Source organism: Taudactylus pleione, unplaced genomic scaffold, assembly GCF_031769625.1.
Source record: "Taudactylus pleione unplaced genomic scaffold, aTauple2 ptg001928l, whole genome shotgun sequence".
In the NCBI taxonomy this organism is placed as follows: Eukaryota; Metazoa; Chordata; class Amphibia; order Anura; family Myobatrachidae; genus Taudactylus; species Taudactylus pleione.
In genome coordinates, this window is record NW_028286325.1 from 583,101 (window position 1) to 598,190 (window position 15,090).

Genomic DNA, 15,090 nt, shown 5'->3' on the forward strand with positions numbered 1-15,090 from the left:
GCACACAGGGACTGGTTACTACACACAGAGGGGGTTACTTACTGCACACAGGGACTGGTTACTACACACAGAGGGGGTTACTTACTGCACACAGGGACTGGTTACTACACACACACACACAGAGGGGGATACTTACTGCACACAGGGACTGGTTACTACACACAGAGGGGGTTACTGACTGTACAGGGACTGGTTACTACACACACACACACAGAGGGGTTACTTACTGCACACAGGGACTGGTTACTACACACACACACAGAGGGGGTTACTTACTGCACACAGGGACTGGTTACTACACACAGAGGGGGTTACTTACTGCACACAGGGACTGGTTACTACACACACACACACACACAGAGGGGGTTACTTACTGCACACAAGGACTGGTTACTACACACACACACAGAGGGGGTTACTACACACACACACAGAGGGGTTACTTACTGCACACAGGGACTGGTTACTACACACACACACACAGAGGGGTTACTTACTGCACACAGGGACTTGTTACTACACACACACAGAGGGGGTTACTTACTGCACACAGTGACTGGTTACTACACAGAGGGGGTTACTTACTGCACAGAGGGACTAGTTACTACACAGAGGGGGTTACTTACTGCACACAGGGACTGGTTAATACACACAGAGGGGGTTACTTACTGCATACAGGGACTGGTTAATACACACAGAGGGGGTTACTTACTGCACACAGGGACTGGTTAATACACACAGAGGGGGTTACTTACTGCATACAGGGACTGGTTAATACACACAGAGGGGGTTACTTACTGCACACAGGGACTGGTTAATACACACAGAGGGGGTTACTTACTGCACACAGGGACTGGTTAATACACACAGAGGGGGTTACTTACTGCACAGAGGGACTGGTTACTACACAGAGGGGGTTACTTACTGCACACAGGGACTGGTTAATACACACAGAGGGGGTTACTTACTGCACACAGGGACTGGTTAATACACACAGAGGGGGTTACTTACTGCACACATACAGAGGGGGTTACTTACTGCACACAGGGACTGGTTACTACACATAGAGGGGGTTACTTACTGCACACAGGGACTGGTTAATACACACAGAGGGGGTTACTTACTGCACACATTCAGAGGGGGTTACTTACTGCACACAGGGACTGGTTACTACACATAGAGGGGGTTACTTACTGCACACAGGGACTGGTTACTACACATAGAGGGGGTTACTTACTACACACACACAGAGGGGGTTACTTACTGCACACAGGGACTGGTTACCGCACACACAGAGGGGGTTACTTACTGCAGACAGGGACTGGTTACAACACACAGAGGGGGTTACTTACTGCACACAGGGACTGGTTACTACACACAGGGACTGGTTACTACACACACAGAGGGGGTTACTTACTGCACAGAGGGACTGGTTACTACACAGAGGGGGTTACTTACTGCACACAGGGACTGGTTAATACACACAGAGGGGGTTACTTACTGCACACAGGGACTGGTTAATACACACAGAGGGGGTTACTTACTGCACACAGGGACTGGTTAATACACACAGAGGGGGTTACTTACTGCACACAGGGACTGGTTAATACACACAGAGGGGGATACTTACTGCACACAGGGACTGGTTACTACACACACACACAGAGGGGGTTACTTACTGCACACAGGGACTGGTTAATACACACAGAGGGGGTTACTTACTGCACACAGGGACTGGTTAATACACACAGAGGGGGTTACTTACTGCACACATACAGAGGGGGTTACTTACTGCACACAGGGACTGGTTACTACACATAGAGGGGGTTACTTACTGCACACAGGGACTGGTTACTACACATAGAGGGGGTTACTTACTACACACACACAGAGGGGGTTACTTACTGCACACAGGGACTGGATACCGCACACACAGAGGGGGTTACTTACTGCAGACAGGGACTGGTTACTACACACAGGGACTGGTTACTAAACACACAGAGGGGGTTACTTACTGCACAGAGGGACTGGTTACTACACAGAGGGGGTTACTTACTGCACACAGGGACTGGTTAATACACACAGAGGGGGTTACTTACTGCACACAGGGACTGGTTAATACACACAGAGGGGGTTACTTACTGCACACAGGGACTGGTTAATACACACAGAGGGGGTTACTTACTGCACACAGGGACTGGTTAATACACACAGAGGGGGTTACTTACTGCACACAGGGACTGGTTAATACACACAGAGGGGGTTACTGACAGTACAGGGACTGGTTACTACACACACACACACAGAGGGGTTACTTACTGCACACAGGGACTGGTTACTACACACACACACAGAGGGGATTACTTACTGCACACAGGGACTGGTTACTACACACAGAGGGGGTTACTTACTGCACACAGGGACTGGTTACTACACACACACACACACAGAGGGGGTTACTTACTGCACACAAGGACTGGTTACTACACACACACACACACACACACACACACACACACAGAGGGGGTTACTTACTGCACACAAGGACTGGTTACTACACACACACAGAGGGGTTACTTACTGCACACAGGGACTGGTTACTACACACACACACACACACACAGAGGGGTTACTTACTGCACACAGGGACTTGTTACTACACACACACAGAGGGGGTTACTTACTGCACACAGTGACTGGTTACTACACAGAGGGGGTTACTTACTGCACAGAGGGACTGGTTACTACACACAGAGGGGGTTACTGACTGTACAGGGACTGGTTACTATACCCACAGAGGGGGTTACTTACTGCACACAGGGACTGGTTACCGCACACACAGAGGGGGTTACTTACTGCAGACAGGGACTGGTTACTACACACAGAGGGGGTTACTTACTGCACACAGGGACTGGTTACTACACACAGGGACTGGTTACTACACACACAGAGGGGGTTACTTACTGCACAGAGGGACTGGTTACTACACAGAGGGGGTTACTTACTGCACACAGGGACTGGTTAATACACACAGAGGGGGTTACTTACTGCACACAGGGACTGGTAACTACACATAGAGGGGGTTACTTACTACACACATACAGAGGGGGTTACTTACTGCACACAGGGACTGGTTACTACACAGAGGGGGTTACTTACTGCACACAGGGACTGGTTAATACACACAGAGGGGGTTACTTACTGCACAGAGGGACTGGTTACTACAGAGAGGGGGTTACTTACTGCACACAGGGACTGGTTAATACACACAGAGGGGGTTACTTACTGCACACAGGGACTGGTTAATACACACAGAGGGGGTTACTTACTGCACACATACAGAGGGGGTTACTTACTGCACACAGGGACTGGTTACTACACATAGAGGGGGTTACTTACTGCACACAGGGACTGGTTAATACACACAGAGGGGGTTACTTACTGCACACATACAGAGGGGGTTACTTACTGCACACAGGGACTGGTTACTACACATAGAGGGGGTTACTTACTGCACACAGGGACTGGTTACTACACATAGAGGGGGTTACTTACTACACACACACAGAGGGGGTTACTTACTGCACACAGGGACTGGTTACCGCACACACAGAGGGGGTTACTTACTGCAGACAGGGACTGGTTACTACACACAGAGGGGGTTACTTACTGTACACAGGGACTGGTTACTACACACAGGGACTGGTTACTACACACACAGAGGGGGTTACTTACTGCACAGAGGGACTGGTTACTACACAGAGGGGGTTACTTACTGCACACAGGGACTGGTTAATACACACAGAGGGGGTTACTTACTGCACACAGGGACTGGTTAATACACACAGAGGGGGTTACTTACTGCACACAGGGACTGGTTAATACACACAGAGGGGGTTACTTACTGCACACAGGGACTGGTTAATACACACAGAGGGGGATACTTACTGCACACAGGGACTGGTTACTACACACACACACACACAGAGGGGGTTACTTACTGCACACAGGGACTGGTTAATACACACAGAGGGGGATACTTACTGCACACAGGGACTGGTTACTACACACACACACACAGAGGGGGTTACTGACTGTACAGGGACTGGTTACTACACATACACACAGAGGGGTTACTTACTGCACACAGGGACTGGTTACTACACACACACACAGAGGGGTTACTTACTGCACACAGGGACTGGTTACTACACACACACACAGAGGGGTTACTTACTGCACACAGGGACTGGTTACTACACACAGAGGGGGTTACTGACTGTACAGGGACTGGTTACTATACCCACAGAGGGGGTTACTTACTGCACACAGGGACTGGTTACCGCACACACAGAGGGGGTTACTTACTGCACACAGGGACTGGTTAATACACACAGAGGGGGTTACTTACTGCACACAGGGACTGGTAACTACACATAGAGGGGGTTACTTACTACACACATACAGAGGGGGTTACTTACTGCACACAGGGACTGGTTACTACACAGAGGGGGTTACTTACTGCACACAGGGACTGGTTAATACACACAGAGGGGGTTACTTACTGCACAGAGGGACTGGTTACTACAGAGAGGGGGTTACTTACTGCACACAGGGACTGGTTAATACACACAGAGGGGGTTACTTACTGCACACAGGGACTGGTTAATACACACAGAGGGGGTTACTTACTGCACACATACAGAGGGGGTTACTTACTGCACACAGGGACTGGTTACTACACATAGAGGGGGTTACTTACTGCACACAGGGACTGGTTAATACACACAGAGGGGGTTACTTACTGCACACATACAGAGGGGGTTACTTACTGCACACAGGGACTGGTTACTACACATAGAGGGGGTTACTTACTGCACACAGGGACTGGTTACTACACATAGAGGGGGTTACTTACTACACACACACAGAGGGGGTTACTTACTGCACACAGGGACTGGTTACCGCACACACAGAGGGGGTTACTTACTGCAGACAGGGACTGGTTACTACACACAGAGGGGGTTACTTACTGTACACAGGGACTGGTTACTACACACAGGGACTGGTTACTACACACACAGAGGGGGTTACTTACTGCACAGAGGGACTGGTTACTACACAGAGGGGGTTACTTACTGCACACAGGGACTGGTTAATACACACAGAGGGGGTTACTTACTGCACACAGGGACTGGTTAATACACACAGAGGGGGTTACTTACTGCACACAGGGACTGGTTAATACACACAGAGGGGGTTACTTACTGCACACAGGGACTGGTTAATACACACAGAGGGGGATACTTACTGCACACAGGGACTGGTTACTACACACACACACACACAGAGGGGGTTACTTACTGCACACAGGGACTGGTTAATACACACAGAGGGGGATACTTACTGCACACAGGGACTGGTTACTACACACACACACAGAGGGGGTTACTGACTGTACAGGGACTGGTTACTACACATACACACAGAGGGGTTACTTACTGCACACAGGGACTGGTTACTACACACACACACAGAGGGGTTACTTACTGCACACAGGGACTGGTTACTACACACACACACAGAGGGGTTACTTACTGCACACAGGGACTGGTTACTACACACAGAGGGGGTTACTGACTGTACAGGGACTGGTTACTATACCCACAGAGGGGGTTACTTACTGCACACAGGGACTGGTTACCGCACACACAGAGGGGGTTACTTACTGCAGACAGGGACTGGTTACTACACACAGAGGGGGTTACTTACTGCACACAGGGACTGGTTACTACACACAGGGACTGGTTACTACACACACAGAGGGGGTTACTTACTGCACAGAGGGACTGGTTACTACACAGAGGGGGTTACTTACTGCACACAGGGACTGGTTAATACACACAGAGGGGGTTACTTACTGCACACAGGGACTGGTTAATACACACAGAGGGGGTTACTTACTGCACACAGGGACTGGTTAATACACACAGAGGGGGTTACTTACTGCACACAGGGACTGGTTAATACACACAGAGGGGGTTACTTACTGCACACAGGGACTGGTTAATACACACAGAGGGGGTTACTTACTGCACACAGGGACTGGTTACTACACACACACACAGAGGGGGATACTTACTGCACACAGGGACTGGTTACTACACACAGAGGGGGTTACTGACTGTACAGGGACTGGTTACTACACACACACACACACACAGAGGGGTTACTTACTGCACACAGGGACTGGTTACTACACACACACACACAGAGGGGGTTACTTACTGCACACAGGGACTGGTTACTACACACAGAGGGGGTTACTTACAGCACACAGGGACTGGTTACCACACACACACACACACACACACACACACACACAGAGGGGGTTACTTACTGCACACAAGGACTGGTTACTACACACACACACAGAGGGGGTTACTACACACACACACAGAGGGGTTACTTACTGCACACAGGGACTGGTTACTACACACACACAGAGGGAGTTACTTACTGCACACAGGGACTGGTTAATACACACAGAGGGGGTTACTTACTGCACACAGGGACTGGTTAATACACACAGAGGGGGTTACTTACTGCACACAGGGACTGGTTAATACACACAGAGGGGGTTACTTACTGCACACAGGGACTGGTTAATACACACAGAGGGGGTTACTTACTGCACACATGGACTGGTTACTACACACAGAGGGGGTTACTGACTGTACAGGGACTGGTTACTACACACACACACACACACACACACACACACACACACACACACACACACAGAGGGGTTACTTACTGCACACAGGGACTGGTTACTACACACACACACAGAGGGGGTTACTTACTGCACACGGACTGGTTACTACACACAGAGGGGGTTACTTACTGCACACAGGGACTGGTTACTACACACACACACACACACACACACACAGAGGGGGTTACTTACTGCACACAAGGACTGGTTACTACACACACACACAGAGGGGGTTACTACACACACACACAGAGGGGTTACTTACTGCACACAGGGACTGGTTACTACACACACACACACACACACACACAGAGGGGGTTACTTACTGCACACAAGGACTGGTTACTACACACACACACAGAGGGGGTTACTACACACACACACACAGAGGGGTTACTTACTGCAAACAGTGACTGGTTACTACACAGAGGGGGTTACTTACTGCACACAGGGACTGGTTAATACACACAGAGGGGGTTACTTACTGCACACAGGGACTGGTTAATACACACAGAGGGGGTTACTTACTGCACACAGGGACTGGTTAATACACACAGAGGGGGTTACTTACTGCACACAGGGACTGGTTAATACACACAGAGGGGGATACTTACTGCACACAGGGACTGGTTACTACACACACACACAGAGGGGGTTACTTACTGCACACAGGGACTGGTTACTACACAGAGGGGGTTACTGACTGTACAGGGACTGGTTACTATACCCACAGAGGGGGTTACTTACTGCACACAGGGACTGGTTACCGCACACACAGAGGGGGTTACTTACTGCAGACAGGGACTGGTTACTACACACAGAGGGGGTTACTTACTGCACACAGGGACTGGTTACTACACACAGGGACTGGTTACTACACACACAGAGGGGGTTACTTACTGCACAGAGGGACTGGTTACTACACAGAGGGGGTTACTTACTGCACACAGGGACTGGTTAATACACACAGAGGGGGTTACTTACTGCACACAGGGACTGGTTAATACACACAGAGGGGGTTACTTACTGCACACAGGGACTGGTTAATACACACAGAGGGGGTTACTTACTGCACACAGGGACTGGTTAATACACACAGAGGGGGTTACTTACTGCACACAGGGACTGGTTACTACACACACACACACACAGAGGGGGATACTTACTGCACACAGGGACTGGTTACTATACACAGAGGGGGTTACTGACTGTACAGGGACTGGTTACTACACACACACACACACAGAGGGGTTACTTACTGCACACAGGGACTGGTTACTACACACACACACAGAGGGGGTTACTTACTGCACACAGTGACTGGTTACTACACACAGAGGGGATTACTTACTGCACACAGGGACTGGTTACTACACACACACACAGAGGGGGTTACTACACACACACACACACACACACACACACACACACAGAGGGGGTTACTTACTGCACACAAGGACTGGTTACTACACACACACACAGAGGGGGTTACTACACACACACACAGAGGGGTTACTTACTGCACATAGGGACTGGTTACTACACACACACAGAGGGGGTTACTTACTGCACACAGTGACTGGTTACTACACAGAGGGGGTTACTTACTGCACACAGGGACTGGTTAATACACACAGAGGGGGTTACTTACTGCACACAGGGACTGGTTAATACACACAGAGGGGGTTACTTACTGCACACAGTGACTGGTTACTACACAGAGGGGGTTACTTACTGCACACAGGGACTGGTTAATACACACAGAGGGGGTTACTTACTGCACACAGGGACTGGTTAATACACACAGAGGGGGTTACTTACTGCACACAGGGACTGGTTAATACACACAGAGGGGGTTACTTACTGCACACAGGGACTGGTTAATACACACAGAGGGGGTTACTTACTGCACACAGGGACTGGTTAATACACACAGAGGGGGTTACTTACTGCACACAGGGACTGGTTAATACACACAGAGGGGGTTACTTACTGCACACAGGGACTGGTTACTACACAGAGGGGGTTACTTACTGCACACAGGGACTGGTTAATACACACAGAGGGGGTTACTTACTGCACACAGGGACTGGTTAATACACACAGAGGGGGTTACTTACTGCACACAGGGACTGGTTAATACACACAGAGGGGGTTACTTACTGCACACAGGGACTGGTTAATACACACAGAGGGGGATACTTACTGCACACAGGGACTGGTTACTACACACACACACAGAGGGGGTTACTTACTGTACAGGGACTGGTTACTACACACAGAGGGGGTTACTTACTGCACACAGGGACTGGTTACTACACACACACACACACACACACACACAGAGGGGGTTACTTACTGCACACAGGGACTGGTTACTACACACACACACAGAGGGGGTTACTTACTGCACACAGGGACTGGTTAATACACACAGAGGGGGTTACTTACTGCACACAGGGACTGGTTACTACACACAGAGGGGGTTACTTACTGCACACAAGGACTGGTTACTACACAGAGGGGGTTACTTACTACACACACACAGGGACTGGTTACTACACACAGAGGGGGTTACTTACTGCACACAGGGACTGGTTACTACACAGAGGGGGTTACTTACTGCACACAGGGACTGGTTACTACACAGAGGGGGTTACTTACTGCACACAGGGACTGGTTAATACACACAGAGGGGGTTACTTACTGCACACAGTGACTGGTTACTACACAGAGGGGGTTACTTACTGCACACAGGGACTGGTTAATACACACAGAGGGGGTTACTTACTGCACACAGGGACTGGTTAATACACACAGAGGGGGTTACTTACTGCACACAGTGACTGGTTACTACACAGAGGGGGTTACTTACTGCACACAGGGACTGGTTAATACACACAGAGGGGGTTACTTACTGCACACAGGGACTGGTTAATACACACAGAGGGGGTTACTTACTGCACACAGGGACTGGTTAATACACACAGAGGGGGTTACTTACTGCACACAGGGACTGGTTAATACACACAGAGGGGGATACTTACTGCACACAGGGACTGGTTACTACACACACACACAGAGGGGGTTACTTACTGTACAGGGACTGGTTACTACACACAGAGGGGGTTACTTACTGCACACAGGGACTGGTTACTACACACACACACACACACACACACACACACACACACACACACACACACACAGAGGGGGTTACTTACTGCACACAGGGACTGGTTAATACACACAGAGGGGGTTACTTACTGCACACAGGGACTGGTTAATACACACAGAGGGGGTTACTTACTGCACACAGGGACTGGTTAATACACACAGAGGGGGATACTTACTGCACACAGGGACTGGTTACTACACACACACACAGAGGGGGTTACTTACTGTACAGGGACTGGTTACTACACACAGAGGGGGTTACTTACTGCACACAGGGACTGGTTACTACACACACACACACACACACACACACACACACACAGAGGGGGTTACTTACTGCACACAGGGACTGGTTACTACACACACACACACAGAGGGGGTTACTTACTGCACACAGGGACTGGTTAATACACACAGAGGGGGTTACTTACTGCACACAGTGACTGGTTACTACACAGAGGGGGTTACTTACTGCACACAGGGACTGGTTAATACACACAGAGGGGGTTACTTACTGCACACAGGGACTGGTTAATACACACAGAGGGGGTTACTTACTGCACACAGGGACTGGTTAATACACACAGAGGGGGTTACTTACTGCACACAGGGACTGGTTAATACACACAGAGGGTGTTACTTACTGCACACAGGGACTGGTTAATACACACAGAGGGGGTTACTTACTGCACACAGGGACTGGTTAATACACACAGAGGGGGTTACTTACTGCACACAGGGACTGGTTACTACACAGAGGGGGTTACTTACTGCACACAGGGACTGGTTAATACACACAGAGGGGGTTACTTACTGCACACAGGGACTGGTTAATACACACAGAGGGGGTTACTTACTGCACACAGGGACTGGTTAATACACACAGAGGGGGTTACTTACTGCACACAGGGACTGGTTAATACACACAGAGGGGGTTACTTACTGCACACAGGGAATGGTTAATACACACAGAGGGGGATACTTACTGCACACAGGGACTGGTTACTACACACACACACACAGAGGGGGTTACTTACTGTACAGGGACTGGTTACTACACACAGAGGGGGTTACTTACTGCACACAGGGACTGGTTACTACACACACACACACACACACACACACACACACACACACAGAGGGGGTTTCTTACTGCACACAGGGACTGGTTAATACACACAGAGGGGGTTACTTACTGCACACAGGGACTGGTTAATACACACAGAGGGGGTTACTTACTGCACACAGGGACTGGTTAATACACACAGAGGGGGTTACTTACTGCACACAGGGACTGGTTAATACACACAGAGGGGGATAATTACTGCACACAGGGACTGGTTACTACACACACACACAGAGGGGGTTACTTACTGTACAGGGACTGGTTACTACACACAGAGGGGGTTACTTACTGCACACAGGGACTGGTTACTACACACACACACACACACACACAGAGGGGGTTACTTACTGCACACAGGGACTGGTTACTACACACACACACACACACACACACACACACACACACACACACAGAGGGGGTTACTTACTGCACACAGGGACTGGTTAATACACAGAGGGGGTTACTTACTGCACACAGGGACTGGTTACTACACAGAGGGGGTTACTTACTGCACACAGGGACTGGTTACTACACAGAGGGGGTTACTTACTGCACACAGGGACTGGTTAATACACACAGAGGGGGTTACTTACTGCACACAGGGACTGGTTAATACACACAGAGGGGGTTACTTACTACACACACACAGGGACTGGTTAATACACACAGAGGGGGTTACTTACTGCACACAGGGACTGGTTAATACACACAGAGGGGGTTACTTACTGCACACAAGGACTGGTTACTACACAGAGGGGGTTACTTACTACACACACACAGGGACTGGTTAATACACACAGAGGGGGTTACTTACTGCACACAGGGACTGGTTAATACACACAGAGGGGGTTACTTACTGCACACAGGGACTGGTTAATACACACAGAGGGGGATACTTACTGCACACAGGGACTGGTTACTACACACACACACAGAGGGGGTTACTTACTGTACAGGGACTGGTTACTACACACAGAGGGGGTTACTTACTGCACACAGGGACTGGTTACTACACACACACACACACACAGAGGGGGTTACTTACTGCACACAGGGACTGGTTAATACACACAGAGGGGGTTACTTACTGCACACAGGGACTGGTTAATACACACAGAGGGGGTTACTTACTGCACACAGGGACTGGTTAATACACACAGAGGGGGATACTTACTGCACACAGGGACTGGTTACTACACACACACACAGAGGGGGTTACTTACTGTACAGGGACTGGTTACTACACACAGAGGGGGTTACTTACTGCACACAGGGACTGGTTACTACACACACACACACACACACACACACACACACACACACACACACACACACACACACACACACACACAGAGGGGGTTACTTACTGCACACAGGGACTGGTTACTACACACACACACAGAGGGGGTTACTTACTGCACACAGGGACTGGTTAATACACACAGAGGGGGTTACTTACTGCACACAGTGACTGGTTACTACACACAGAGGGGGTTACTTACTGCACACAGGGACTGGTTAATACACACAGAGGGGGTTACTTACTGCACACAGGGACTGGTTAATACACACAGAGGGGGTTACTTACTGCACACAGGGACTGGTTAATACACACAGAGGGGGTTACTTACTGCACACAGGGACTGGTTAATACACACAGAGGGGGTTACTTACTGCACACAGGGACTGGTTAATACACACAGAGGGGGATACTTACTGCACACAGGGACTGGTTACTACACACACAGAGGGGGTTACTTACTGCACACAGGGACTGGTTACTACACACACACACACACACACACACACACACACACACACACACACAGAGGGGGTTACTTACTGCACACAGGGACTGGTTACTACACACACACACAGAGGGGGTTACTTACTGCACACAGGGACTGGTTAATACACACAGAGGGGGTTACTTACTGCACACAGTGACTGGTTACTACACAGAGGGGGTTACTTACTGCACACAGGGACTGGTTAATACACACAGAGGGGGTTACTTACTGCACACAGGGACTGGTTAATACACACAGAGGGGGTTACTTACTGCACACAGGGACTGGTTAATACACACAGAGGGGGTTACTTACTGCACACAGGGACTGGTTAATACACACAGAGGGGGATACTTACTGCACACAGGGACTGGTTACTACACACACACACAGAGGGGGTTACTTACTGTACAGGGACTGGTTACTACACACAGAGGGGGTTACTTACTGCACACAGGGACTGGTTACTACACACACACACACACACACACACACACAGAGGGGGTTACTTACTGCACACAGGGACTGGTTAATACACACACACACAGAGGGGGTTACTTACTGTACAGGGACTGGTTACTACACACAGAGGGGGTTACTTACTGCACACAGGGACTGGTTAATACACACAGAGGGGGTTACTTACTGCACACAGGGACTGGTTACTACACACACAGAGGGGGTTACTTACTGCACACAGGGACTGGTTACTACACACACACACACACACACACACACACACACACACAGAGGGGGTTACTTACTGCACACAGGGACTGGTTACTACACACACACACAGAGGGGGTTACTTACTGCACACAGGGACTGGTTAATACACACAGAGGGGGTTACTTACTGCACACAGTGACTGGTTACTACACAGAGGGGGTTACTTACTGCACACAGGGACTGGTTAATACACACAGAGGGGGTTACTTACTGCACACAGGGACTGGTTAATACACACAGAGGGGGTTACTTACTGCACACAGGGACTGGTTAATACACACAGAGGGGGTTACTTACTGCACACAGGGACTGGTTAATACACACAGAGGGGGATACTTACTGCACACAGGGACTGGTTACTACACACACACACAGAGGGGGTTACTTACTGTACAGGGACTGGTTACTACACACAGAGGGGGTTACTTACTGCACACAGGGACTGGTTACTACACACACACACACACACACACACACACACACACACACACACACACACACAGAGGGGGTTACTTACTGCACACAGGGACTGGTTAATACACACACACACACACACACACACACACACAGAGGGGGTTACTTACTGTACAGGGACTGGTTAATACACACAGAGGGGGATACTTACTGCACACTGGGACTGGTTACTACACACACAGAGGGGGTTACTTACTGCACACAGGGACTGGTCATTGAAGAGAGGCTATGTATGTAACATAATATATGGCTGCTGTGTACATACAGAAGTCATGTAATGCTCTCCCCCGCGGCCCATGTAATGAGAGATATATACACAGCATGTTGTTATATAACGTGGAAGTGACATTATTTCTGTATAACGCTACTTACCGGCAGCAGGAAATCTCTCTCCCACCCACTTCCGTGACGGAGCTCTTACACCTTATGGTGTTACAGTAGCGGCTGACAGGGTATATACCATCCCCACACATCATAATGTCACCTGTGCTGGGGAAACACCTTCTCATCACTCACCTGGGCTCCTACTACACAGGTGTCTGCTTCATACATGATGTGGGAGCCCCAGGAAGTGCATAGTGTACCTGGAGAAGAGGGGGACATGTCAGAGGGTGGGGGGATCAGGCATCAGGTGTGTTACTGTAGGGGGGGATCAGGCATCAGGTGTGTTACTGTAGGGGGGGTTCAGGCATCAGGTGTGTTACTGTAGGGGGGGATCAGGCATCAGGTGTGTTACTGTAGGGGGGGTTCAGGCATCAGGTGTGTTACTGTAGGGGGGGATCTCCAGGTGTGTTACTGTAGCAGCATTGCAGACATGTCACTGGGATATAATGATAGCATTGCAGACATGTCACTGGGATGTAATGACAGCATTGCAGACATGTCACTGGGATGTAATGACAGCATTGCAGACATGTCACTGGGATCTAATGACAGCATTGCAGACATGTCACTGGGATGTAATGACAGCATTGCAGACATGTCACTGGGATGTAATGACAGCATTGCAGACATGT

At 49.7% G+C, this 15,090-nt stretch overlaps 1 protein-coding gene across 1 annotated transcript in view; it reads right to left on the minus strand.

The window, feature by feature from the left end:
- The window catches only part of LOC148436172 (caspase-8-like), a 105,107-nt gene extending 90,574 nt beyond the window's left edge, over positions 1-14,533 (minus strand). The window contains exon 1 of the mRNA XM_088465258.1: positions 14,447-14,533. The gene's annotated coding sequence lies outside the window, so the exon portion shown is untranslated. The remainder of the gene's footprint in view (positions 1-14,446) is intronic.
- Positions 14,534-15,090: the final 557 nt, after the last annotated feature.